This window comes from Rhineura floridana, chromosome 12 (assembly GCF_030035675.1).
Source record: "Rhineura floridana isolate rRhiFlo1 chromosome 12, rRhiFlo1.hap2, whole genome shotgun sequence".
Lineage (NCBI taxonomy): Eukaryota > Metazoa > Chordata > Lepidosauria > Squamata > Rhineuridae > Rhineura > Rhineura floridana.
Window position 1 is genome coordinate 28,219,960 of NC_084491.1, and position 26,576 is coordinate 28,246,535.

Sequence of the window (26,576 nt, forward strand, 5' to 3'; positions counted from 1 at the left end):
GATTGATACTCTTTCTAGTGACATGCACTCAGGCCCTCATGCTAGATTAGGCTGGGAGTAGCCCAGTCACTTTTGCGTTCTTCCTGGAGAACTGTGATAGAAGCAGTGAAACCACAATTTGATATGCCCATCAACTGAACATCTCCTATACCTGATGATGGGAAAGGCAGGGCTGGCTAGATTTCTTGCCTGGGCATAATTTGAATTCAGTTGAAGTGTTATTGTTAATTACCAGGTAGAATAGATAGGATCCTTCATGCATTTGGTAGGTGTGGTGTGTACCTAGGAAAAATGAATGTGTCCCTTTGTGTGTCTGTATTAAGCCTTTTGAAGGTGTGGAAATCAAAGTAATTCCCCTAATTGCTTTGCACAGAACACTACATGGGGGGGACACCACTTTGGATATAATCACTGCTATATATGCTTATGGAACCAGACAGTGCTAGCTTTGAATCAGCACCTGGCATATTTGGGCATTTGCCAGGGTCCACTGGCACAGATACCTAGCCTGCCCTTTGGAAGCTTATCCAGTAGCTCTGGCATGCTGCTAATGGGAGCTGTAGTTATAGATACTCCTGTAGCACTACAGTTCCCAGCAGTCTCTGTAATGGATGCAGGAAATCAAGGGATCCAGGAACCAGAGAACTAGCCAAGGGGTTAAGAAAAAGCTAGAGAGTAGAGGAATGAAAAGGTTAAAACAATTTGCTGGCCAAAGAGATTTCTTTGACAGGGCAGTGTGTCTAGCTGCTGCTTCCTGTCCAACAAATCTGACCATTTTGGTAAGTGTTGCTTGGTTGGAAAATTCCATTGTAAAATTCAGATACAGTAAGTGTGAATTTTGAAGGATGGCTGTGTTTTGGATCTCATTTTTTTTTGAAAGTGCAAATTTGATACATTTAGCTTTAAATACAAACTGAACTGAATTTCTCCTCCATCCCTAGCAGGGTCAGAGGGAACAGGAAGCAGAGCAATGAATGTGAACTTTACTTTTATACAGTAGACTAGTTCCTACACACAAATTCACACACCCCTCTCTATTCTCCATGCAAGAGGTATTATTCCAGTTCAAGAGCACACATTCCAGCCAGCAAAAACACTCAAGGAGGGTGTGAAGAAGGCTGATGAGGAATGTAGCTGAAGGGGTGTGGCTGGGGAGGGTGTGTAGTTTACAGTTCTGAGGGCCATATACGGAGGCTTGGGGGCCACATTTAGGGCATGGATCTGAGGTCCTGCATCCCTGGTCCAAGCAGTGGGGGAGCAGGATCCCACCTACTTTCTCTGCCATCCGGGTGCATCAGATGTCTAAGCTTTGTGTAAAGTTCAGTGAGCATTGACTTGAAAAATGTAAATGGACTGCCTTCAAGTCGATCCCGACTTATGGCGACCCTATGAATAGGGTTTTCATGGTAAGCGGTATTCAGAGGTGGTTTACCATTCCCTTCCTCTGAGGCTGAGAGGCAGTGACTGGCCCAAGGTCACCCAGTGAGCTTCATGGCCATGTGGGGATTCGAACCCTGGTCTCCCAGGTCATAATCCAACCACTACGCCACACTGGCTCTCTAGCATTGACTTGAACCACATAATAATTTCCTGATTTTCATTAGGATTAATGAGTTCAGGCTAAGCAGAACTTTTGCAAACATTATATCCAATGTGCGGACTCCTGGCTGGCCTGTACCCAATGAGAAGGACAAGTGGGCACAATACTGCCCATTCCTCTCTTAACACTTAGAACCTTGTCCAAAACAGCCCAGCTGCATGAACCTACATGAGCTAGAGTGAAATTCAACTTCTCTTTTAAATTCTCTTTCAAAACACTCACAGCAGTGGAATATTTCAACAGGCCATCCTCAGTAGTTTCTACAAAACTCTTTACTTCCTCAACAGCAGACCTTGGGCCACTTGCAAGGTGGGCCCCACCATTTGGTAGATTTTGGGTGTCCTGAAAAGCCAGTAAAATTATTTGATTATGTTTGTGTTCTTCTGCTCAAGGAGAGGAGTTTGTAGGATTTGTCTGCCTTGGGTACCAAAATAACCTGGGTGTCCTTGGGTACAATCCTGACTTGGGGAGGGGGTGCCATTTGTTGCTGTGTCTCAGGCAGCTAAATGTCTTGGGCTGACTCTGGCCACTTGCACTGTAGGGCTTACAAGTGGACTTACAATGAAATGTTGTAGTGCAGAGTATTCCTGTTCAGTGCCTTCCTCTAGGATACTCAGTTTCCTGTTCCCACCTCCACATCATGACAGTCTGTCAGCATTCTGTGGCTACTGAGAAGGCCTGGCCCTCACTGGGCTGTTTGAGGGTGTTTCTCCCTCTTTTTCTACTGTTGTTATTTTGTTGTACTTCTGAGAACTGTTGGATTTTACCTAGCCTGTTGATACCTCCATCTTCTGCATGAGTGGTGCTGGTTTGACTACATTCATTCATTCAATATGACTCATGCCTGAAGGGAAGGGAGTGAATGCAAGTGGTAGGGAGGGATGGAACTTTCAATGTTGTTACTCTCAGTTTCTCATTTTTCCAATCTTAAATTTAGTCCTCCACATTTTTGCAGCAATTTGCAAATTTTAGTTAAAATTATTTGCAGCAATTTGCTTCAGCATTTCAGTGCAAATTTCTCCTAATAAACACCTTTTTATATGCAAAACTAGTAACTAATGTACACATTTTACAAGCAATTTCTCCTAACATTTTGCACTCTTGTATGTTATTTTTCACTAATATATTCATTCTTATGCACACTTTCCTCTAACTTATGTATTTTTGTGCACCCTGATTGGTTGGAGAGCTGTATCACAAAATTTGGCTAAGTTGTGAAGGATGGCTGTGTTTCAGTTCTCATACTGATTTGAAAAAACAGAAATTTGATGGATTCAGCTGTAAATGTGAACTGAATCAAATATCTCCCCCATCCCTAGCAGGTGGTTTGCAGCCCCCCACAAAACCTCAGTTCATCACTTCTAGAGTTGTGCAGATTTAGTGCTCCCTTTAGAGATGCTCACTCTACACACTAGGGTTGAATTGTGTACATTAGTGAAAACTGCATACAAAATGTATTCATTAGGAGAAATTGGAGCTAAAATACTTAAGAATTGTCATGAGTTTTTTTTAAAAATTGCGAGTTGCTGCAGAAATGTGGAGAGCTGAATTTAAGATTAGAAAAATGAGGAACAGAGAACAGAAACTGACAGATCATTCCATCCCTAATGTATACACATGTTCAGGTGCAGCACTCATCTTAAAAGCTCACAGACCTTTGTATGTTTAACACAGTGGAAGTGAATCCAGAAAAAAGTTCATTGTGACAAAGTTTTTGAACCACTGCTCCAGAGTTACATATTCCTAAACCAAATTCTACCACCTGCTGGCCAGCAGGCTGCAATGCCAAGCTGTCTTCCTTCGCTATACATGGAGTACTGCATCTTTGCTTGAGCCCAAATTTGGAGAATGGCTAAAAAGCCACATGAAAGCTCTACAAATAATATTTATTATTCTGACCAAAGTTATGGTCTGAAGCCATAAATGTTGTGTTTTTACAAGGTTCTTCTATTGCGCAGGAGGGAATAAAATCCTAATTGGTGCTATCTCTTCTAAAACAGCTTCATAAAAAGCTTTCATTTGGAAATTTGGGCACTGGATCAATTGAGGCCCTGATGTTTAAAACTGCAGAGAGGAGATATTACACAGAATAAAGGGGCCTTGGGATTATGGCTAGGGTGATGTTGGTGATAGCAGTTGAAAAGAAATAGGCTGGCTCTCTTGCATTTCTTTCAGATAAAATCCCAAACTGGAAAGGAAAATGTTGGGGGGGGGCATATGTGTGGTTGCATGGTCCAAAATCCTACTAATTCCAGGAAGATCTATTTGGAAAACATCTTCAGCCTGTGTCTGAATTGTTGTTGCTCTCAGTTATATAGTTGCACACATCAAAAACATGCATGCATATTTTCAAAATGTCACTGAGGCTTATTAATGTGTTTCTATGTCAGTTGGGATGCATGGGTCCAGCTAATGCACAAGATCACATCCAGGAGGCTTCTTAAATCCAGGCAGTCTTGAAGGGCATCGAGTATATGGATCCATTGCTTTAGGCCTAGTTTTGAGCTGGAAATATCCCTGGGTCACCTGGGTGGATGATTTGCACCAGGGATAATGCTATCAGTGGCTACTACCTATGATGGCTATGTTTTGCCTCCATTGCTGGAGGCGGTGTGCTTCCGAATTACCAGTTGCTGGAAACCGCAGGAGGGGAGAGTGCCCTTGCACTGAGGTCCTGCTTGCAGGTTTCCCTTTGGGGCATCTGGTTTGGCTATTGTGAGAAGAGGATGCTGGATTAGATGGGCCACTGGCCTGATCCAGCAGGGTCTTCATATGTTCTTAATGAATGGGGCAGGCCCTCTGGACCTTTTGGTGGCTTTCAATACCTTTGACCATAGTATTCTTCTCAGTCATCTGGCTGGTTTAGAGGACAAAATACTGTGATGTGTTCACTTATGCCTGGAGGAATGATCCCAGAAGGTGTTGCTGGAGCATTTATTCCTTTATATACTTTATGTGCTTTGCAAAATTTATTAGCTAGATAATCACATTCATTGTGATGATTGTGATGATTTCTATAAGCGTTATAAGCTTCCTTGAGGGGACATTTTTATTCTCTCTCTGTCTCTCTCCCCAGCTTCACATATCACTCCCTTATCTCTGCTCACCAACTCCCCAGCCTAGTCTCCGCAATTCTAAGTGCCATTCTTCCCAACATTCCAGTCTCCTAAGCAACAATTGCCTGGAGGTCTGCACACAGTCTTGACCTCTCCCTTCCTTCACTCCTAGCAGATGCATCTGCCACATAAGCATAGTATAGTTTTGCTTTGAAAACAATGACTTCAAGCTATTTCTTTGCTTAATGGGTTAATAGACTGGGACTTCTAGTGAGTATCTGACACAGAGTTATGTACTTAAATAGGATTCTTTTTTAAAAAATGATATCTTAGTTGTATTTTTAAACTGCTCGGAGGTTTTCTATTGAGTAAATGATGTCTAAGTTTCAGTTACCAATGCCACAGCACACACCGTGCCAGTGTTTTAACTCTCCTGAATCTTTTAATCTTCATAGTAACAATTGTGTGTAACTCTGCACGCTCTCTGGATCTACCTCCATTACTTCAGTTGCTCCAGGCACATCTGCCACATACGCACATTTTAAAGCATTTAACAGAAAGCATCGAAATCCCTTGCATAGATTTTATCTTCCAGTTGGTGGAGCTATTGCTTTACTTAACTCTGCTGTAAAGAACATTCTGCTTAAAAGACTGTTGAGTATCCAAGACGTTGGACTCCCTGTGTATGTAGCCCCAAGCTCTTTAGAGGAAGGGTGGAATGCAAATGTGGAGAGAGTTTATTGGAGCCGTGTCCAGGTGTTCATATCTATAATAATAATAAATAATAATAATAATAATAAATTTAATTTCTGTGTCGCCTATCTGGCCGATGGCCACTCTAGGCGACGTACAAAATCAATTAAAATACAATAATAAAATACAGTGATACAATATAAAACAGTGTAGAATCAATACATCTGCAACAACAGTATTAAAAGAGGGCAGGAGGCATTACAGTTTTAACAGTTAACCCTCCCCAGAAACCCCGAAGGCCTGTTGAAAGAGCCATGTCTTTAAGGCTTTCCGAAATACATTTAGGGAAGAGGTGTGCCGGAGATCTTGGGAGTTCCAAAGAGTGGGGGCCGCCACTGAGAATGCCCTCTCTCTAGTACCCGCCAATCTGGCTGTTTTTGTTGGCGGGATTGAGAGAAGGCCCTGTGTGGCTGATCTTGTCGGGCGGCATAATTGGTCGCGTTGAAGGCACTCCGTGAGATAAACTGGGCCGAAACCGTGTAGGGATTTAAAGGTCAATACCAACACCTTGAATTGGGCTCGGAAAACAACTGGAAGACAGTGTAGATCAAACAACACTGGTGTGATGTGATCCCGGCAGCGACTATTCGTAAGTAATCGAGCCGCCGCATTTTGTATAAGTTGTAATTTCTGAACCGTTTTCAAGGGTAACCCCACGTAGAGCGCATTACAGTAGTCCAAACGAGAGGTGACCAGGGCGTGTACCACTTGTGGGAGCTGGTGATCAGGAAGGTAGGGTTGTAGCCTTCGTATGAGGTGTAGTTGATACCAGGCTGTCCGGCTCAGAGCCGAAATCTGAGCCTCCATGGACAGCCTGGAATCAAGCACAACCCCAAGGCTGCGGACCTGGTCCTTCAGGGGTAGACACACCCCATTGAACTTCAGGTCAATATCGCCCAACCTTCTTTTGTCCCCCACAAGTAGTACCTCGGTCTTATCAGGATTCAGCTTCAGCTTGTTCCTTCCCATCCCTCCACTCACGGATTCCAGGCACCTGGACAAGGTCTCCACAGCCGACTCTGGTGAAGATTTAAACGAGAGATGGAGCTGAGTGTCATCCGCATATTGATGACACTGCAGCCCAAATCTCCTGATGATTGTCCCCAGCGGCTTCATATAGATGTTAAATAGCATGGGAGAGAGGATAGAGCCCTGTGGCACACCACAATTGAGAGGCCAAGGGTCTGAAACCTCTTCCCCCAACGCTACCTGTTGGTACCTGCCAGAGAGAAAGGAATGGAACCACTGTAATACAGTGCCTCCAGTTCCCAATCCCTCCAGGCGAAGTAAAAGGATACTGTGGTCGACAGTATCAAAAGCCGCTGAGAGATCGAGGAGGACAAGAAAGGTGAATTCTCCCCTGTCTAATGCCCTCCTCAAATCATCTACCAGAGCGACCAAGGCTGTTTCAGTTCCGTGACCAGTCCTGAAACCCGATTGGTATGGATCCAAGTAATCCGTTTCATCCAAGTGTGCTGACAACTGGTTGGCCACCACTCGCTCAATGACCTTGCCCAGAAATGGCAGGTTCGAAATTGGGCGGAAGTTATTGAACACTTGGGGATCCAAGGAGGGCTTCTTTAAGATGGGCTTTACAATTGCCTCCTTGAAGACTGATGGCAACACACCCTCTTTCAAGGATGCGTTTACCACCGCTTTGATCCCCTCGCCCAATTTCTCTCTGCAGCTCATAAGGAGCCACGAAGGGCAAGGATCAGTAAGACAAGTGGTTGGCTTCACAGATGAAAGCACCTTGTCCACTTCCTCAGAAGGGAGAAGCCGAAACCGATCCCAATTTACCGGCATGCAACTGGCCAACTCTGGTTCATCCACTGTGTCCACGGCGCACGGGATCGAGCTACATAAGTGTTCGATTTTATCAGCGAAGTGCTTTGCTAATAAGTCACAGGAGGCCTTTGACTGTTCCATGGGTTCCTGAGCAACTGGACCGACCAGGCTTCGGACCACCTGGAACAGACTCCTGGGACAGCATTCCGCAGACGCAATAGAGGCAGCAAAGAAAGCCTTCTTTCCTGCCTTTATTGCCACTTGGTAGGCAGCTACTGCTGCTCTAACCTGTGTCTGGACATCTTCGGAGCGAGATTTCCGCCACCGGCGCTCTAGTCGTCTCACCTCCTGTCTCAGACTATGCAACCGCGGTGTATACCATGGTGCTAGCTGAGTTCTATTCAGGGGGAGAGGACGTTTCGGAGCCACCCGATCTAATGCCCTGGTGATCCCCACGTTCCACTCCTTCACCAGGGTTTCGACTGGGCGACCTTCGGCAGGTTCCAATTCCCCAAGTGCAGTCAGGAATCCATCCAGATCCATCAGGCACCTGGGGTGGACCATTTTAATAGGTTCTTCGCCCCTGCGGAGGGGGCATGGCAACGAGAAGTCCATGTTTACCAGGTAGTGGTCTGACCATGACACAGGAGTGGCGTGAATCACTCCCAACTTCAGATCACTTCTCTCCTCTCCCAGGACAAACACAAGGTTGAGAGTTAATTAAACACATCCATATTTCACTCCTGTGAGGCCTAAACAAAGCAATCGCTCTTTATTACCAGAATAGTTCATAACTGTGCTATTGGGTCAAGCATTATGAAGTTTGCATTGGTGTGGTTCACATGGATATTAGGTGAAGAGAACAACACAGCATTTCTGCTTGAAGATTATTGACACACACACACACACGTTCTCCTAGCCCCTACTCCATGTCTCAGTCTCACACCCTCACACAGACACAATAAAAGCTATCAATATTATAAGGCCATTACATCTATGGTACGGCCCTCCCTGGAATACTATGTACCTAATTGGTCACCTCGCCTCAGAAAGGATATTGTAGAGCTGGAAAAGTTCCCCAAAAGGGCAACCAAAATGATCAAGGGGACGGAGAGACTCCCCTATGAGAAAATGTTACAACATTTGGGGCTTTTTAGTGTTTTAATGGGTTTTTTTAAAGGTGAGGAAAAGGGGGACATGACAGAAGTGGATAAAAGTATGCATAGTGTGAAGAAAGTGAACAGAGACAAGCATTTCTCCCTCTCTCATAATACTAGAACCTGGGAAGCTAAGCAAGGTCAAGTCTGGTCAGTGCCTGGGAACCATATGTAAGCCTCCTTGGGTTTCTTTGGGTTTCTATCATGAAAAGAAAGGTGGGGTATAAATGGAATTATTATTATTATTATTATTATTATTATTATTATTATTATTATTATTATTATTATTATTATTATTATTATTATTATTAATAATAACAATAATAACAATAGTAATAACAACAATAACAACAATAACAACAACAACAACAACAACAACAACAACAACAATAATAATAATAATAATAATAATAATAATAATAATAATAATAATAATAATACTAATAATAATAATAATGTATTATGGGTCAGGAGAGACAAGGAAAAAGCTTCTTTACACAACACTCATGGAATTTGCTCCAACACGATGTATTGATGGCCACTAACTTGGATGACTGTCAACTTGGATCACTTTGAAAGAGGATTAGACAAATCCATGGAGGGCAAGGCTGTCAAATTCATAGAGGATAAGACTACTAGCCATGATGGCTGTGTTCTGTCTCCACCATTGGAGGCAGTTTATCTCTGAATGCCAGTTGCTAGGGATCACAAGTGAGGAGAGCACTGTTATGTTCAGGTCCTGCTTGTGGGTTTCCCATAGACATCTGGTTGGCCATTGTGAGAACAGGATACTGGTACTTTGACCTCATCCAGCAGGGCCCTTCTTATGTTCTTAATTTACACTCTTTTCTCTGGCTGACTTTTGGAGTCTCTGCAGCTTCCTCATGTATCTGGAAGAAAAGGGAAAGAAGATGTACAAAACCCTGGCTGTGAGTTTCTTAGTTGTCCTCTACTCAGCAATCAGTGGTAAGCCATGATCATCAGTCCAAATGAGATATAATTGCAATCAGGGCTGCAATCCTCTGCAAACCTACCTGAAAGTAGGCCCCAATTAGTTTGGTGGGACTTTGTAAGCATCCATGTGATAGAGGTGGGATTATTTCATTATTATTCATTTAGTAAAAGTTAAAGCCAGTAGCAGCCCTCTGGTGTTGGGAAGGTGGGGCAGAACCACCCTTTCAACCCTAAGTATAGTTTACCTGGGCAGGGCTGGGAAACAGCTAGATGGTGGAAAGGTTGAGGTTGCATGTATGCACCAATTGAGCCAATCCGGCGCTATCGCCAGTGCACCTGTGTGCAGTGCACCGCCAGTGCAGCCACCTATTCCCTACCCATCCAGGCAAGCTGCATCAATGCCAGTGTTGGGAGGGCAGCTCTGCCCCTCCACCCAGGGAGCTCCTGCCACAACCTATGGAAACGCTCTTAACGGGGAATTCAATGCTTTCTTCAACTGTGGTGTGAACCCTGCTTTGCAATTGGCCACATCCCCACATAGGCAACAACTGGGCATGTCGCTGCTCTTCATCTAGCTCGTTCTGTGAGGAGGTTGTCTGGCTGGCAAAACATGTACAAATGTAGACATTTCCTTCTAGGTGTGGGAGACGGAAAATCCAATTGTTTGTCTGTCTGAGACCAAAGGATCCTCCTGGGGGAGAACGGTTGGGGGATTGTTAGTTGTGATCTTCATAGCACCGAATATTACAAGAAATAAATATTTGTATTTATTTTTTATTATTACACTTATATCGTGCCCTTCCTCCCAGAAGAAGCCCCGAGGCGCCCGGATTTCCTATATTCTTAGGATTGGGGTGGAAAGATCCATCAATTTTGGCCCTCTCCATTTCTCATTTTTCTACTCTTAAACTTGGTTCTACACGTCTGCATCAATTTATGATTTGTTTGTTTGTTTGTTACAAAAATCCTCATGAAAATTCTTAAGCATTTCCGTGCAGATTTCTCCTAATGAACACATTTTTGTATGCAGTTTTGACATATATACAATTTTTGCAAACAGTTGTCCTAACATAATTTATTTTTGTATGTTATTTTCACCAGTATATTCATTTTGTACACACTTTCACCTTATATATGCATTTTTGTAAACTTTGGTTGGTTGGCGAACTGCATCGCAAAATTTGGATAAGCACAAATTTCAAAGAATGGTTGTGTTTTGGTTCTCATATTGCTTTGGAAAGGGCAATCTTGACAGATTCAACTTTATATGTGAACTGAATCAAATTTCTTCCCCATTCCTACTCAGGAGAGGACGTTTTTGACTAGCATATAGGGTAAATATGTACACCCTTATTCATTATATAAGATTAATGGGGTTTATTCAACTGAATCGTACACAGAGTAGACCCACTGAAATTAATTATTTTTAGTCATGCCCATTAACTTCAGTGGCTCTGCTGTGAGTAAGACAATGAATGCCACCCACTGAGTTGTATCCAGCAATAGTCATACTCAGAGAAGACCCATTGAAATTAATAAAATGACTATCTTAGGTCCATTAATTTCAATAGGTTTACTCTTAGTTGGAAGCAACCCAGTATCTCTAAGGGGATTCTGTAGTACCAGTTTTGCAGATCAATGGTCTTTATTTTGGAATTCAGAGATAAAGGTATTTTTGTACCATTCATAAGTAAATCTATGTTTGTGGAGGCTGATTTATGAGAGCATCTTTACACAAGTAAACTGTCATGAATTAACTGTAAACACATGGGGTTGTATTACTCAGAGTAGACCCACTGAAAATAATGAACCTAAATTAGTTAATGATGTCTATTAACAACGACTCTACTCTGAGTAGGACTGGCATTGAATATCACCCATGGTTACATGAATTGGGCCCAGGTTGATGCTGAAGACTACTACATGTCCTGATATTCCCGTGCAGTCTTTAAATCTGTCACCATTTTTATAACAGCCAAGCTACAACACCTGTGATATCCCCTTGTTATATGAGCACTTGGGTTAGGTAGTTTTATGGAAGGAATGCAAGATATATTTGATCAGGCTGGCTTTTAATGGCCAAAGATAAGTAGGTATATGGAGATTTTTTTTATTCATGTTGGGATTTTGGCATCTAACAGCTCAGGTGAAAAGATGTCTTGCCACTGCATGGACCAAAGGGTCTGGTGCTACTTCATCATGGTTCTTAGGCAGTATACATGAGAGGATGGGATATTCTCCCTAGGCTCACTAAGGAATCTTTAAAGAGAAGCTGCTGAAAAAGACACAGTAGAAGCAGCAGAAACAACATCTAAAGTCTAGCAGTTGGACATTTTCCATCACTGCCCCCTCCCCCTGATTTTTTATGTCACCACTGCCTTTTTCTTTAATTTCTTTCTTATGCATTTATTTTATTTGTGGCCTGCTGTCAGAAAGACAGTAGGATATCATCCTGTGTACAGTGAACACAGGCTAAACATTGCTTATTTTTTTAAAAAAAAGTCAAATATAACTAATTTAAATAGGATCACAAAGCCTTCAGACTGTACTTATTTTCTTTGGGTACGTCAGCAAGATCTAAGAATGCTCTGGGTGTGGAGTGTTGGATTTTGGCAGAGCTTGGAAAAGTTACTTTTTTGAACTACAACTCCCATCAGCCCAATCCAGTGGCCATGCTGGCTGGGGCTAATGGGAGTAGTAGTTCAAAAAAGTAACTTTCCCAAGCTCTGGATTTTGATATTCAGTGGGCTTATTTATTAGCTTTCTCCAGTTGTTGGAGAGATTGTTAGAACTCTTTATTTATTAGTTCTCTCCAACTGTGGTCTGAAAAATTGAGAAAGGGGTTGAGGCAGGCAGTGATGACTGATGCCCATTGGAATTGGCAGGACAGAAGGCGGGGAGGCCCACAGTAGTTCAGGCCAGAACCAATGATGGGCAGACCCAACTAACTGTAGTCTTCTCTGCATCTAAACAAGGAGCGAGTGCCACCATCTCTACTGGCTGTAAGTAAGTAGGCAAGAAGGTGGGGCTGGCTGAGGTTGGTGGGACACTGCCTCATTCACTCTCATGTACCAGCCTCCACTGGAGGGAGGTTGTTTTAAATTCCTGTGTCCCTCTGGATGAGGCAGTTTACCCAGCTCAATAAACTGTAGACACCCCATAAATGGCAGCCACTCTTTCCCCCCCACAGATGCATATCCCAATGCTATGAGACCTCTCTACTGTTATGCCTGTGCTGACTTAAAGCCAGATGGCAGATGTGCAAGAAAACCAGGCACCTGTCTTGCCAAAAGGAATGAGTTATGCTACAACCGGATGGTCAGCTGGCGTGAGTATTAAAAGGAAGAGATGGAGAGGAACTACGTACTTTTTCTTTGGAGAAAAAGGTAACCACCCTCACCGCTTCATGCCCAAAGAGGCAGTGAGTTGGAGTCCTCAGATATTTTGTGGAGACCAAGGGAAGACCTCATGGGTGCCTTTGCGCTCACAGGCATCACACTGTTTACCCCTCATCTAAATCCTACTTCATTCACAACCGGGATACTTAGGACTGTAGCCAACTAACTTCTACTCAGAGTAAACCCACTGAAATTAATGGACCTAGGTTAGCCTTCCCTATTAATTTCTGAGTATATTTATTCTGAGTAGGACTGGAGGAATATGTCAATTTCAGTTCTCTTAGTTTCTCATTTTTCTAAATTCAGTTCTCTACATTTCTGCAGCAATTTGCAATTTTTTTAAAAAATCCTCATGAAAATTCTTCAGCATTTAATAGTGAGAATTTCTCCTAACAAACACATTTTGTATGCAGTTTTGACTAATGCACATTTTTGTAAGCAAATATGCATTTTTGCATGTTTTAGAAAGTGCAAATTGGATAGATTCAGCTTTAAATGCAAACTGAATCAAATTTCTCCCCATCCCTAGCAAGTGGCTTGCAGCTCCCCACAAAACCTCAGTTCATGTATATTTGAACGTTATTTTCACTAATATATAATTATTTTTATGCACACTTTCCCCTAATATATGCAATTTTGTAAACATTGCCTGGTTGGAGACCTGCATCACAAAATTTGGGTGAGTGTGAATTTCAAAGGATGGCTGTGTTTCAATTCTCATATGATTTTGGAAAGTGCAATTTTATAGATTCGGCTTTAAATGCAAACTGAATTGATATTCTTCCCCGATCCCTAATTCTGAATATAACTAGCTTTGGATACAAACATTAGACTACAATCCTAATATTGGGGGAGGAGGATCCGAAGGCTGTTGAACTGCAAATCCAGTGTCCTGGAGGTAAACCCAGGGGATTGATCTGTTAAAAAAATGTCATAGTAATTTGGATATTTAAAAAAATATATATTATTATTCATATTCAGATTAGGAAGTTTTTCAGATACTTTTATGCACAAATTTATTGGCACTTGAATCATCACTCTCCCTTTATTTTTCTTCTCGCCTTCACAGACTATGAGATTATGTTAGTGGACCGGGGCTGCACTTCTAAGTGTCAACAAATACTAGAAGACGCAAACTATAGGAACTTTACCTACTGCTGCCCCACCCCTCATTGCAACAATGTAAACATCTGGGAATATGGCAAGGTGAAAGTCTAGAAGCTGGAGCAGCAACCCATCCTTCGCTCCTTCAGTGTTTCTCACCTCCAGCTCTCTTTCATATATACGGAGAATTTGCACTCCTTGTCCAATAAACTCTCATGTTCGAACAGACCCCTGAGTGCTCGGTCTTAAATGTGTTTGTTTGCAAGTAGCGACAGATGAATCTGTCAGTTTTGGTTTCTCCACATTTCCCAACCTTGACCATATTCAGTTTGCACTTTTTTTAAAAAAAAAAAGACCTCACAAAAATTTGTCAGCATGCTAGTGAGCATTTCTCCCGACACACCCATTTCTGCATGCAGTTTGGCTCAATAGAATCATTTTTGCAAGCAGTTTCCCCTAATATAGTCCACTTTGTATTTTCACTCATATTTGTACTTCTGTGCACATGTTCACCTAATGTATGCATTTTTGTACACAGGTGTTTTTTAAAACTGGATAGCTGTATTACAAAATTCTGAAGTGTGAATGTTGAAATATAGCTACCTTTTGAATCGCATATTGTTTGGGGATTTGTGGATTAGGTAGGTTTGCATTAAAGTGCAGACTGAACCAAATTTCTCTCCCATTTCTATTTGCATGTAAGTTCCACTGAGTTCAATGGGACATCGTTCATTCAGTAAGAATGTTTAGGACACTTCGCTATTGTTATTGCTTTACTCCCTAGAGCTTTGTGATTCTTATTAGCAGTATTCAATGACTGACTTTACTCCCCCATATGTATTTCATTTAAATGATTATATCCCACCTTTTTAACTTCTAAAAAACACCAGACAAATTCCAAGATAGCTCCAAATTTCAGTTCCAACAAAACAAAAACAGGCACCATCAGAGCAAGCCCTCAAACTCAGAACTTCTAAAAGACTCTAACAGAGCAATCCTAACTGTAATTTAGGAGCTCATCTGGGACACCTGTTCCAAACTCTACTCATCCCAGTGGATCTTGGGTTTGAATTGCGTTGTATGTATAGGAAGTCGACCAAATTTACGCTGGCTTAAATTAAGACAGCCTATGTTACCCTTGTTACAAAATCTACTCAGGAGCGGAAAACTGTCTGCTGAGCTGACTCAAGCCTGGCATGGGGGAAACAGCCTTTAAAACTGAGCTTGATTTACACCACCCCTTTTGCTCATGTAAGTTCTACCAGGTTGCCGGGTCATGCAACTGAGCTGAAAGAAGTTTGCAACAGCTGTCTTTCTTTGAACGTATGCAGGCGTAAATTCCACTGGCTCCAATTGGGCTGACTGAACCCTGGCAGATTTGTGTTCGATTGTGTTGTGAATCCCAGAAACTGGGTGGAGCAAACTGTAGTAGGGTGGAAGTTCTATTCTGATTAGCTAAATGTGGGCTAGATGGAACAACTATCACGTGGATCCACAGTAGACTACAGATTCATACTGTATCTGTATGTGGTTATCAATGATTCCTTCTCAAACTGGAAGGAGATAATGAGCTGGGTACCAGAGGGCTCAGTCCTGGGCCCAGTGCTCTTCAACATTTTTATTAATGACTTGGATGAGGAGGTGCAGGGAATGTTTATCAAGATTGCAGATGATACAAAATTGGGAGGCATAGCTAATACCCTGGAAGGCAGAAACAAAACTCAAAGTGATCTTGATAAGCTGGAGCAGTGGGCTGAAAACAACAGAATGAAATTTAACAGGGATAAGTGCAAAGTTCTACACCTAGGAAAAAGAAACCAAATGCACATTTATAAGATGAGGGACACTTGGCTCAGCACTATTACATAATGAGAAGGATTTTGCAATTGTTGTTGATCACAAGCTGAATATGAGCCAACAGTGTGATGTGGCTGCAAAAAAGGCAAATGCTATTTTAGGCTGTATTAACGGAAGTGTAATTTCCAAATTGCTTGAAGTACTATTGCCTTCCATTCAGCACAGGTTAGGCCTCATCTTGAGTACTGCTTCCAGTTCTGGACACCGCACTCTGAGAAGGATGCAGACAAACTGGAACAAGTTTGGAGGATGATCAAAGGGACTGGAAACAAAAAGGAGAGACTGAAAGAACTGGGCATGTTTAGCCTGAGAAGAGAAGACTGAGGGGAGATATGATAGCACTCTTCAAGTACATGAAAGGTTGTCACTTAGAGGAGTGCCGGGATCTCTTCTTGATCGTCCCAGAGTGCAGGACATGGAATAATGGGCTCAAGTGGCAGGAAGTCAGATTTCAACTGAACATCAGGAAAAAATTCCTAACTGTTAGAATGGTACGACAATGGAACCAATGACCTACGGAGGTGGTGGGCTGTCCAACCCTGGAGGCCTTCAAGAGGCAGCTGGACAGCCACTTGTTGAGTTTGCTTTAATTTGGATTCCTGAACTGAGTGGGGGTTGGACTTGATGGTCTTACAGAGCCCTTCCAACTCTACGATTCTAAGCCTCTATGATTCTATGAAGACTTTTTTTGCTGTTCATGTAGGGTGTACTACCCTAGTCTTCTCTGGAAGTGACTAAAGTAGAGCATCTCTTTTGCATGCCGAAGGTCTCAGGTTCGATTCCTGGCATCTCCAGGTAGTCCTGGGAGACACCCCTGACTGAAACACTGGAGAGCCACTGCCAGTCAGTGTAGACAATACTGAGCTAGATGGGCCTGTGGTCTGAGTCAGTATATGATCCTGTGTTTGCTGGGGGTGCTTACCAGTTCGCAGTAGCTTCATAAGTTTCTTTTTTTGCATGACATTTTTATGGCTGCTGCCTGCAGCAGCAATGGCAGCAGAACATCTCACAGCATCAAGTAAAGAAGCCAGCATCGGCAAATGATAAACCGATTAAAACCATTTAGGAATTGACACATGCCAACAAATTGCTGAAAATGACCTTTCCAAATGATCTGCCTGTGAATGGGAGAAGCTGTTTTGTTCAACTCTAGGCAGATCCTTGCCCCAAGGCATTTACAATTTATGCGGAAAGTCAACAGAAGGAGGAAAAGAAAATGGCAGCATGGGCAAGGGGAAGAATCTAAATTGAGTTCCTTCACATGGGATTTTGCAACCATCAATATTGTCTCCCACTAACTACAGCATCTCTGGCTAAGTACAAACATCAAGTCGGGGTAGCCAACATGGTGTTTCCAGATATTGTGGATGACAACTCCTATCATCCCTGAGCATTGGTTGTGAGGGCTGGGGCTAATGAGAACTGTAGACCAGAATATCTGGAAGGCACCATGTTGGCTATCCTTGCAACTTTACAAGTGCCACACAATGTTTATTCTGCATTTGCAAGGAATCATTCCTTTAAAGTGGCCTGGAAACCCTTCTGTTCCATCAAATCAATCCAGCCACATCATTTAGTCACTTTTATTTTTAAATGTGTTTTTTTTAATATTTTTAATTGCTTTTAAAATATATTTTCATTGTATTGTTTCATCACTGATATGTTTGCCATGCTGGGGTCCTTTAGAAGGAAGGACTGGGTACAAATTTAATAAATAAATTAACGCTGATGCTGATGATGCCACTGATCAAAATATGACTGTAAAGTAAAATTATTGTAATGAAAATCAGATCAAACTTGAAATTATTTTTATGGTGTATCTTAATTGCAGTCTTATACTGGCTTAATTATAATTTCTTCTCTCCAGGGAAATATCAGTACTTCACCAATTCTTGGGGGAAAGCCATCAACTGATTTGTTGTTGTTGTTGTTGTTGTTGTTGTTGTTGTTGTTTACCCACCCTTCGCCCAAAGGAGCCAGGGCTGGTTACAATGATTCCAAACACATTAAAAAAGTATAGATCTGCTCCGATTCTGAGGAAAGTTAAAGGGTCCAGGTTTTGTCAAATAAAATTTCTGGTTTGCAATAGCACATTGCAAAAAGCAAAGGCTCAAAGTATGTATGTATGTATGTATGTATGTATGTATGTATTTATTTATTTATTTATCCCGCCGTTTCTCCCAGAAGAAGCCCAGTGCGGCAAAATCCGTTTCAAAAATTAGTTTCCATGTCACGATAGCTTGAGATGGGAAACAATAAAGCATTATATCTAAACTCCCTCCCAGATCAGAGATGGAGAACAGACTAGGAGGTTCTGCCTTTACATAGGGAGGGGGAGCAGGGAGGGCATAGAGTTGGTTCACTATCAGTGGAGTAATCACATTTCTTTTAAAAGAACTTCAGTGCATCCTGGGTGGGCTACAGAAACCCAAGGCATTTGTCTTTGTAGTTTTACAACATCTTGAACTGCCAAAAAGCTGTCCTTGAATTCAATTGCACTGAGGTCAGAATGCCCCATTCCACCTGGAGATAATGGTATGTTCTTTGTCAAGAATTTGGAGATCTTTTAAGAGTAATGTGCTGATTTAGGCGGTAAGCCTATCCCAGCTAGTGTTAGAATCTCACCAAGTTCTTACAGATATTTCATAATTTGAAATTGTGAGTCGATGCAACTGCTTTGCTAATTCTCTAGGTTCTCCTTCCCAAATAGCATTTGAAATCTGACACAATACCATTTCTGGAGCCTCCACATTTGTGAAATTGCTCAGTTAGGCTTTCGGGTTGAATCTAACATAAGAAGAGCCCCGCTGGATCAGGCCAAAGGCCCATGTAGTCCAGCATTCTATTCTCACAGTGGCCAACCAGATGCCACAAGAAGCCCACAAGCAGGACCTGAGTGCACATCTTCACGTGGTTTCCAGCAAGTGGTATTCAAAGGCTTACTGCCTCTGACAGTGAAGTTAGAATATGGCCATTGTAGCTAGTAGGAGACTGGCTTCACTCGAGATCATTATGAAAGCCACTCTGCAATATGGTTCATCAGATGGTTAGTTGATCTTAAGATGCACGGCTTTGGATGCATATCTTAGGGTTCATACGGATGCTGACTTTTTAAAATTGTGGCAATTATCTGGCTCTGTCTGGATAGGGCTGTGTGAATACAACAGATATCTATTGGTTGGTGACTGACAAATGTCACAGCTCTTTTCTGTACTGTGATGTGAAGAGAGACAATGGTGAAATTCTCCAACAGTGGGGAACTCCAACAAGTCAACTTTGGGGAATGAGAGGTGAATTCTATAAACCATGAAATTCTTCACCAGCTCAGATTAAAATCTGAACTGGAGAAGAATTCTTTACTACCTCCATGCCCATCTCTGTGGCCTTCTCCCACCCACCAAAGATATACTCACCTCCAAATAGATACTCCTTACTTTTTCTTAGTCTAATTTGGTGGCAGGAGCTGCAGGGGAGGCACAGAGGGGACAGCGAAGTTTCTGTTGCTCCATTACAGTGGCTAACATCATCTACAATTATGAGAGATATCATTTTCCCAGAACGGTCCTGTAATAGCAGGAGTGGGGGACACTGTGAGCACTGGATGGCCCTTGGAGATGGGGGAGAGGGAAGGATAGGGAGTCTCTCTGGAGACAAGGTGCCCCTGTTACTCCCAAGTGATGTTTTGCAAGTGACTTTGTGGGGTGAAGGTCCATTAGGAAAAAGCACTAAAAGAAGCCTATGCATATAACACATGCATCCTTTCCCTGTGCTTTTGGATAATGTCCAAAGTGGCTGCTTCTGCAAATCTTGTGCTGGAAGAGGCATGAACTTAATGCACATCTAGAACGTGTGCATCTCTGCACAGCTGTTACTTTAGATGTTATGCAAAGGCATAGAAAGAGGATTTTCAAGGCATTCTCACCACCCTCTTTTGGGTTCTCCTAGGCAATGTCCAATGGGTAAGATCTAAAGCATCCAACTCAGTCCACTTCAGGCTGATTTTAAGGAAAAGCCTATGAAGCAAGTTCAGGCTTAGCATTTATACCCTGCCTACAATATCTCTCAACACTGGCTTTGAAGTTCTTAACCTTTGAATAGAACCCTCTTAGGAACGTACTTAAAATTGAAGGCAGCCATGCCTTTACCTGCCTCCCACCTGACATCACCTATAATATCAGGGGAGGGGCAGGTGGATGTGGTTTGGGAAAAATGGCATCACAAACCAAATAAGGACCCCTGCCAGACCTAATTAGGTCTGTGGGCCAGAGATTCCCCTGCCCCATTCAAAGGGATCACGTTCAATAACATGTAAACCACAACACATCTCTGAAAAGCAGAGCTGCTGACTGGCCATGTTTAACCAAAATAACCCATTTCAAAGTCTTTGCATGTACACCTGTTCACATGATCAGATGCAGCACTCATCTTAAAAGGTCATTGAACTTTCTATGTTTAACACAGTGGAAGTGAATCAAGAAGAAAAGCTAGTTTTTGAGCCACTGCTCCAAAGTTATATATTCCTCAGACAAATTCCGCCACCTGCTGGCTACCAAGCCACAATGACTAGCTGTCTTCCTTCCCTATAAACAGACTACTTCATCTTTGTTGTAGCCCAAAGTTGGATAATAGCTGAAAAGCCACATGGAAACAAATAATATTTACTACTCTGGCCAAAGTAATGGTCTAAAGTTATAAATGCTGAGTTATGACCCTTCTTCCATCATCATCAGTGTATTGTTGACACAAGAGAGCCACCACTCAGCAAACTAATGTATTCTATGGTTGTTTTTATTTTCATGGAATATCAATCTTGACATTGGGTCATACAGAGCCGAAGTCTTCTCCAAGTTACTAAAACCACCCATACAACCAGTGGGTTGTGTTCAACTAAGTCCTACTCAGAGTAGACCTATGACATGAACGAACCTAAATTAGTTGTGTCTATTAACTTCAATGGGTCTATTCCGAGTAAGACTAACATTAAATACCACCTTCAATCTCTCTGAGTCATGGTAAGGGGGTACAGGATTTATATATTTATATTATTGTATTTATCATTGTATTTATATCCCACCTTTTCTCCAAGGAACTCAAGGTGGCTACATGGATCTTCCCCTCTCCATTTTTTCCCCTCACAACAACTCTGTGAGGTAGGTTAAGCTGAGAGACAGTGACTGGCCCAAGTTCGCCCAGTGAGCTTCATGGTCAAGTGGAGATCTGAACCCTGGGCTCCCAGGTCATAGGCCAACACTCTTTGCCACACTGACTCTCAGTGCTCCGCTCAGGATGACAGCTTATATTAGGGAAAGCAGAGCTCTTGAGCCTTTAATAGCTGTATCTCCATAATTGGGACCAGCAGGTCATAGCTGACTTCCCACAGTAAGCAAAAGGTTGCGGGGGGGGGGAGAGAAAATCAGCAAAGACAGCAAAAATGGCCCAAGCAATTAATGCAAATTTAAAGTTTCTACACAATTTACACACCCCTCTCTATCCTCCATCCAGTGAGGCAAGGGCCCTGATAAGAATTCAAGGACATGTTCCAGTCAAGCAAAAACACTCGAGGGGCTGGTGAGGGGTGTGGCCTGGAAAGAGGGGGGGTGGCCTGGAGAGAATTCCACAGGTCAGCTAGAGAGGCATGGAGGGCAGCATATGACTCTCAGGCCTGTGATTCCCCACCCCTGTGCTAGGGCCGTTGTCCTCTCATTCTGCTTGTTGGCATCCCAGAGACAATCGGCTTCTCACTGCAGGAAATCGGATACTGGTCTGTAGGTCTTTGATAAGATCTAGCGGGCTCTTCTTATGCTCTTAGGTCCTTCATAAAGTCAAGCTCCCAAGCAGCTGTGATGTGCAAGGTCTCAGGCCAGATGTCATGGGTATTGCAGAAGCTTTTCCTACAGCACAAGATCTCTGTCTTAATAAAGTTGAGGTTGTTGACTCTGGTATGGCAGTAGGACGTGCAGCCTCGCTGAATCTGGGTAACAAGCTGTCCTAAGAAGGGATGCAGAGAGAAAAGCAGGTATGAAATGCAGATTATAGAGCAAAACAGAAGCCCCCCCCAACTGGAAGAGGCTGTCAGTGCACTCTTACTACAAGACGCCTAATGTTGCATGGCGTTGCAGCACAGGATTAATGGTCACTCTTATGCAATGCTTTTTTGGGTAGAAAATGAGGTACCAGTACACATACCTTGACAAAAGTGCTTTGAATCCCAGCGCAAAATGCTTGCCATGGACAGAAAAACTCCATACCGGCAAGCTCCATTGCAAATAAAGCATTGTTATGTTGCCCAACATACTGGTGTTAGGGATGCTTGTGACTCCTCAGGAGGCATCTTTACAAAGCCTGCATACACAACATACATTTAAAGCACAATGATTCCCTACCACATACACACAAAGAATCCTGGGAACTGTAGTTGACCCCTCACAGCACTACAATTCCCAGCACAGTTCGCAGGATTCTTTGGGGGAAGTTACATGCTTGAAATGTATAGTGTGTATGTAGCCTAAGTGAATCACTGAATTAAGTATCACTGAACATCAAAGTCAGGATCATTCAGACCATGGTATTCCCGATCTCTATGTATGGATGTGAAAGTTGGACACTGAAAAAGGCGGATAAGATAAAAATCAACTCATTTGAAATGTGGTGCTGGAGGAGAGCTTTGCGCATACCATGGACTGCGAAAAAGACAAATAATTGGGTGTTAGAACAAATTAAACCAGAACTGTCACTAGAAGCTAAAATGATGAAACAGGTTATCATACTTTGGACACATAATGAGAAGGCATGATTCACTAGAAAAGACAATAATGCTGGGAAAAACAGCAGGGAGTAGAAAAAGAGGAAGGCCAAACAAGAGATGGATTGATTCCATAAAGGAAGCCACAGACCTGAACTTACAAGATCTGAACAGGGTGGTTCAAGACAGATGCTCTTGGAGGTCACTGATTCATAGGGTCAGCATAAGTCGTAACCGACTTGAAGGCACATAACAACAACAACAAGCCTAAGCGAGAGCTTGTGTTGCCCTGAGCACAAATGGCGCTGGAAAAGCTGGGTGCAGTCCTGGTCAGGAAAGGAGGCAGGCAGAACAATCCAAACCTTGGCTGGGTAGCAGCCAGGTTTAGTACCGTGGCATAGCCACAGTTGCAGCTGCAGCTCCCCTGCTCAGGGGGTAGTCCGAAAGGGAATGCAGCTCTTGGGCTAACCAAAGTTCCTTGTCCCTGTGCTAGAACATTTGCGCCACCCTACAGTTCCTACTGCTTTTGGAGTTTCTTTTTGCAATTATGACTCCTCAGAGCTCTTCTCCATTCTTGCGATCTTTCTTTCTGTTCTTAATTGTCAGATTCTTCCTTCTCAGCTATGGATGGGGAAGAACTTTGATTCAGTTTGCATGTAAAGGTGAGTCTATCAGATTCACACTTTCTGAAGCAATATAAGAACCAAAACACAGTCATCTTACAAAATTTACACTTCTTTGAATTTTGCAATGCAGTTCTCCAGCCATCTAGGGATGCATATACTAGGGTGAAGTGTGCATTAAAATGTATATATTAGTTGAAATAACATGCAAAATGCATTATATTATGGGGAAAATGCTTTGCAAAACTATGTCTAATAATTGTATGCAAAATGTAAATATTAAGAGAAATGTGCACTAAAATGCTGATGAATTTTATGGGGAATTTCCTTTTTCAACAAACAGTTTGCAAGCTGATGTGGAAATACAAAGAACTGAATTTAAAACTAGAAAAACAAGAAACCAAGATAAACTGAAGTGGACAGATTTGCCTACCCCTAATCTCAGCAGAGAAATCAGTTCTGGCCAGCAACAGAGCAACCAACTTTTAACCAGGCCGTTGACGAGTATTTCCTGGCCCTATCCAACCTCACCTCCCAGACTCACCTAGGGAAAATCTCCGAGTGTAGCAGGATTCCGCAAAGCCCCCATTACAGGTGTACATTTTATAGAAGCAGGTATTGTCTGCCTTAACTTTGTCACAGACATGACACTGGATAGCTTCATCTGTGTAAAACAAAAGAGAGGAGGAAACATGGCCCTGGCAGATTAGCTAAAGAATGACCACTTGAGAAGGGGCAGACAAGGATTCTGGGCCAACAGCAGCCAATAGAAAGTACCTCTTAAGAACTAGACTATGTCTGTCATGTCAGGTGATCTGGTTTCCACCAGGGCTGAGTTAAAACCTCATATTGGCTACGCTCCTATGCGTGTTTATTATGCCTCCAGACTGTCAGTATTTTGCAGGAGAGATTCAAGCACATACTGGAACTTTAGGTTTTGCATATTGAAAGTGGACTTAAGCACTTTGGTGAGAGCCAGTGTGGCGTAGTGGTTAAGGTGTTGGACTATGACCTGGGAGACCATGGTTCGAATCCCACACAGCCATGAAACTCACTGGGTGACCTTGGGCCAGTCACTGCCTCTCAGCTTCATGAAAACCCTCTTCATAGGGTCGCCATAAGTCGGAATCGACTTGAAGGCAGTACATTTACATTAAGCACTTTGGTGCTTTAGTGCAACAAATCCACATTTTTTAAATTTTAAATTTTTACTGTTCAGAAAGTAACAGGGGAATGGATTGAAAGCTGTAGGGTGAATGATGTGTAAACACCCCACAAGCAAATCAGAATGAATGCAGAATGAATAATCATTGTCATATATCCACCCTATAAGCAAATCAGAACAAATGTTCAATAATCAGGATAAAGGGTGAATGAACAGATCTGGAGAAGTCCTTACTTGGAAGTAAGCTCTATGGAACTAAACAGGTCTTAGTAAAACTAAGAACATAAGAGCCCCCCAGATCAGAATGAAAGCCTATAGTCCAGCGTTCTGTTCTGACAGTGGCCAGCCTGATGCTTCTGGGAAACCCACAAGCAGGACATGACCATAATAGCCTATTTCCCACATGTAATTCCAGCATCTGACATAAACTAATTGCACTCACTTCTAATGTTTGAGCATTCAATTTAACTGAAAATGTCGAAGTTTGGAAATGTCAGATGTGCACCAAGGGCAAGAAGAATCGGGTAACTATAAATTTGCAAGCCTGACTATTGGTTAAAAACAAAACACAAAAACTGTTGTCTCATGAATATTCCACCTTTCTTGCTCCAACACTACAATAATTCCCGAGTGTTGAGAACCCCCCTGGCAAGGAAGCACACATGTGAAACGAATTATGAACTAATAAGAACTCTTAAAAATAGCTGCATAAAAAATAATGGCACCCTAAAAATAGCTCATTTTATGTTGAGCATCCTCCAATAGCACTCCTAGTTGCTAACCCAATTCCAGATCAACTGAGGGGTATTTGCCCATCTCTAGCTAAATGCCACTACAGCCAAATACGTAGCAACAGGTAATCACACAGACAATATGCAATGGTCTCCATATTTACAATTCAGATGAGAGGTTGTGCATTTTGAACTTGAGCAGGGCTGTGGATTGTAACTTATTTTAAGAGACATCCTTTTTTCAAAGGGTTCTTCTTTGTTATTACGCCATAGTCCCACAGGACAATGAATGGTCCTTATTTCAGGTCCCACAGTTCTGCTGTTGAAAATGGTGCTCTGGGAACCATCAACTGTTGTTTAGGAGTTTAGCACCATTGAGCATCTGCAACATAAAACATGACAATATGCCTACAGTGTGCCTACAATGATGAGATGCAGTGGTGCCATCAGGTCCAAACTTTGAGGCAGAAGACTGGGGTCCCACTCAGCTGGACTGGCTTACCACACTTTGAAGGAAGTCAAGCAATACATATTACCATCTAAAGCAAGTATGGCTGACCTGTGTTTCTTCAGATGTTGGCAAACTCCAACTCTCATCAGCCCCAGCCAGCATAGTCCATGGTCAGGGATGATGGAATCCATTATCCGCAGGGCCTCAGGTTAGTCAACCTTTGTGAAAATCATTAAGTCCAGAGTCTATAATTACTTAACAGCTCAGCTGGTGGAATGATAGCCACAGCAGTCTTTACTTTGCTGTATGAAACTATCAAGTGGTATTCAATGCTAGTCCTACTCAGAGTAGATGCATTGCAGATAACAGACATAACTAACTTAGGTTCACTAATGTCAGTGGGTCTACTGACTCTGAGTAGGACTGAGTAGGGCTTAGTTGAATATAACCCATCCATTCCACAGCTACCATTTCTTCAAGATCCTTCCTATCCTCAGCTTGCCATGGCTTTAACTGAAATGCTGTCACTGGACATTGGAGGAGGAAGACAAGAGCCTGAGGGTAATATTCACTCCTGGTCCTACTCAGAGTGGACCCAGTGAAGTCAATAGACATGACTAACTTAGGTTTATTAATTTAAGTTGGCCTGTTCTGAGTAGGACTTTGCTGAATACAACTTTAGTTTAGTTTTCTGTTGGCCACTTACCTAGTTCTAGGCAAAGCAGAAAAAAGAACCCCAGAATCCTAAACCTGTATGCCTTTGTGTTCATCCTGCAAAGATAGGTTGGAGAAGGAAAGAAACCTGATGGGTGCAGGCAACAAGTGAATCACTGAACACCTCCTACATTAGAGAACGTGAAAGGCTGGCTGGCTGGATTTATCCCCCAGGTGTAGCTGAGAGTTTGATTGAAATCTTGTTGTCAATAAGCAGGTAGAAGAAATTAGATACTTCTTGTATTTGGCATCTCTAGCATGCACCTGGGGTGGAAAATGTGTGGGTACCTTTGTGTATGTTCAACCCTTTGAAGGTGGAACAAAGTGATCTATTTATTCATTACGACAACTCCACCATAAATTAGATTTCCTGCTTCTTCCTCTGCCAGCCTGAGTAGAACTGATATTATATGCAAAGTACTGCAAGAAAGATACCAGGGGCCATTCCGGAAGAGAATGCAGCTCCTCCCTCGGCATACACAC

At 42.5% G+C, this 26,576-nt stretch overlaps 1 long non-coding RNA gene across 3 annotated transcripts; it reads left to right on the forward strand.

Moving 5' to 3' along the window:
* Positions 1–686: 686 nt before the first annotated feature.
* Positions 687–13,986, forward strand: LOC133368800 (uncharacterized). Of its 3 annotated transcripts, none has more exons than XR_009758759.1 (3): positions 687–779; positions 12,499–12,694; positions 13,776–13,986. It is a non-coding gene; the product is annotated as an uncharacterized LOC133368800 (long non-coding RNA). The 3 variants fall into 3 exon arrangements; XR_009758760.1 differs by lacking the exon at positions 687–779 and adding an exon at positions 11,344–11,397; XR_009758758.1 differs by lacking the exon at positions 687–779 and adding an exon at positions 11,354–11,401.
* Positions 13,987–26,576: the final 12,590 nt, after the last annotated feature.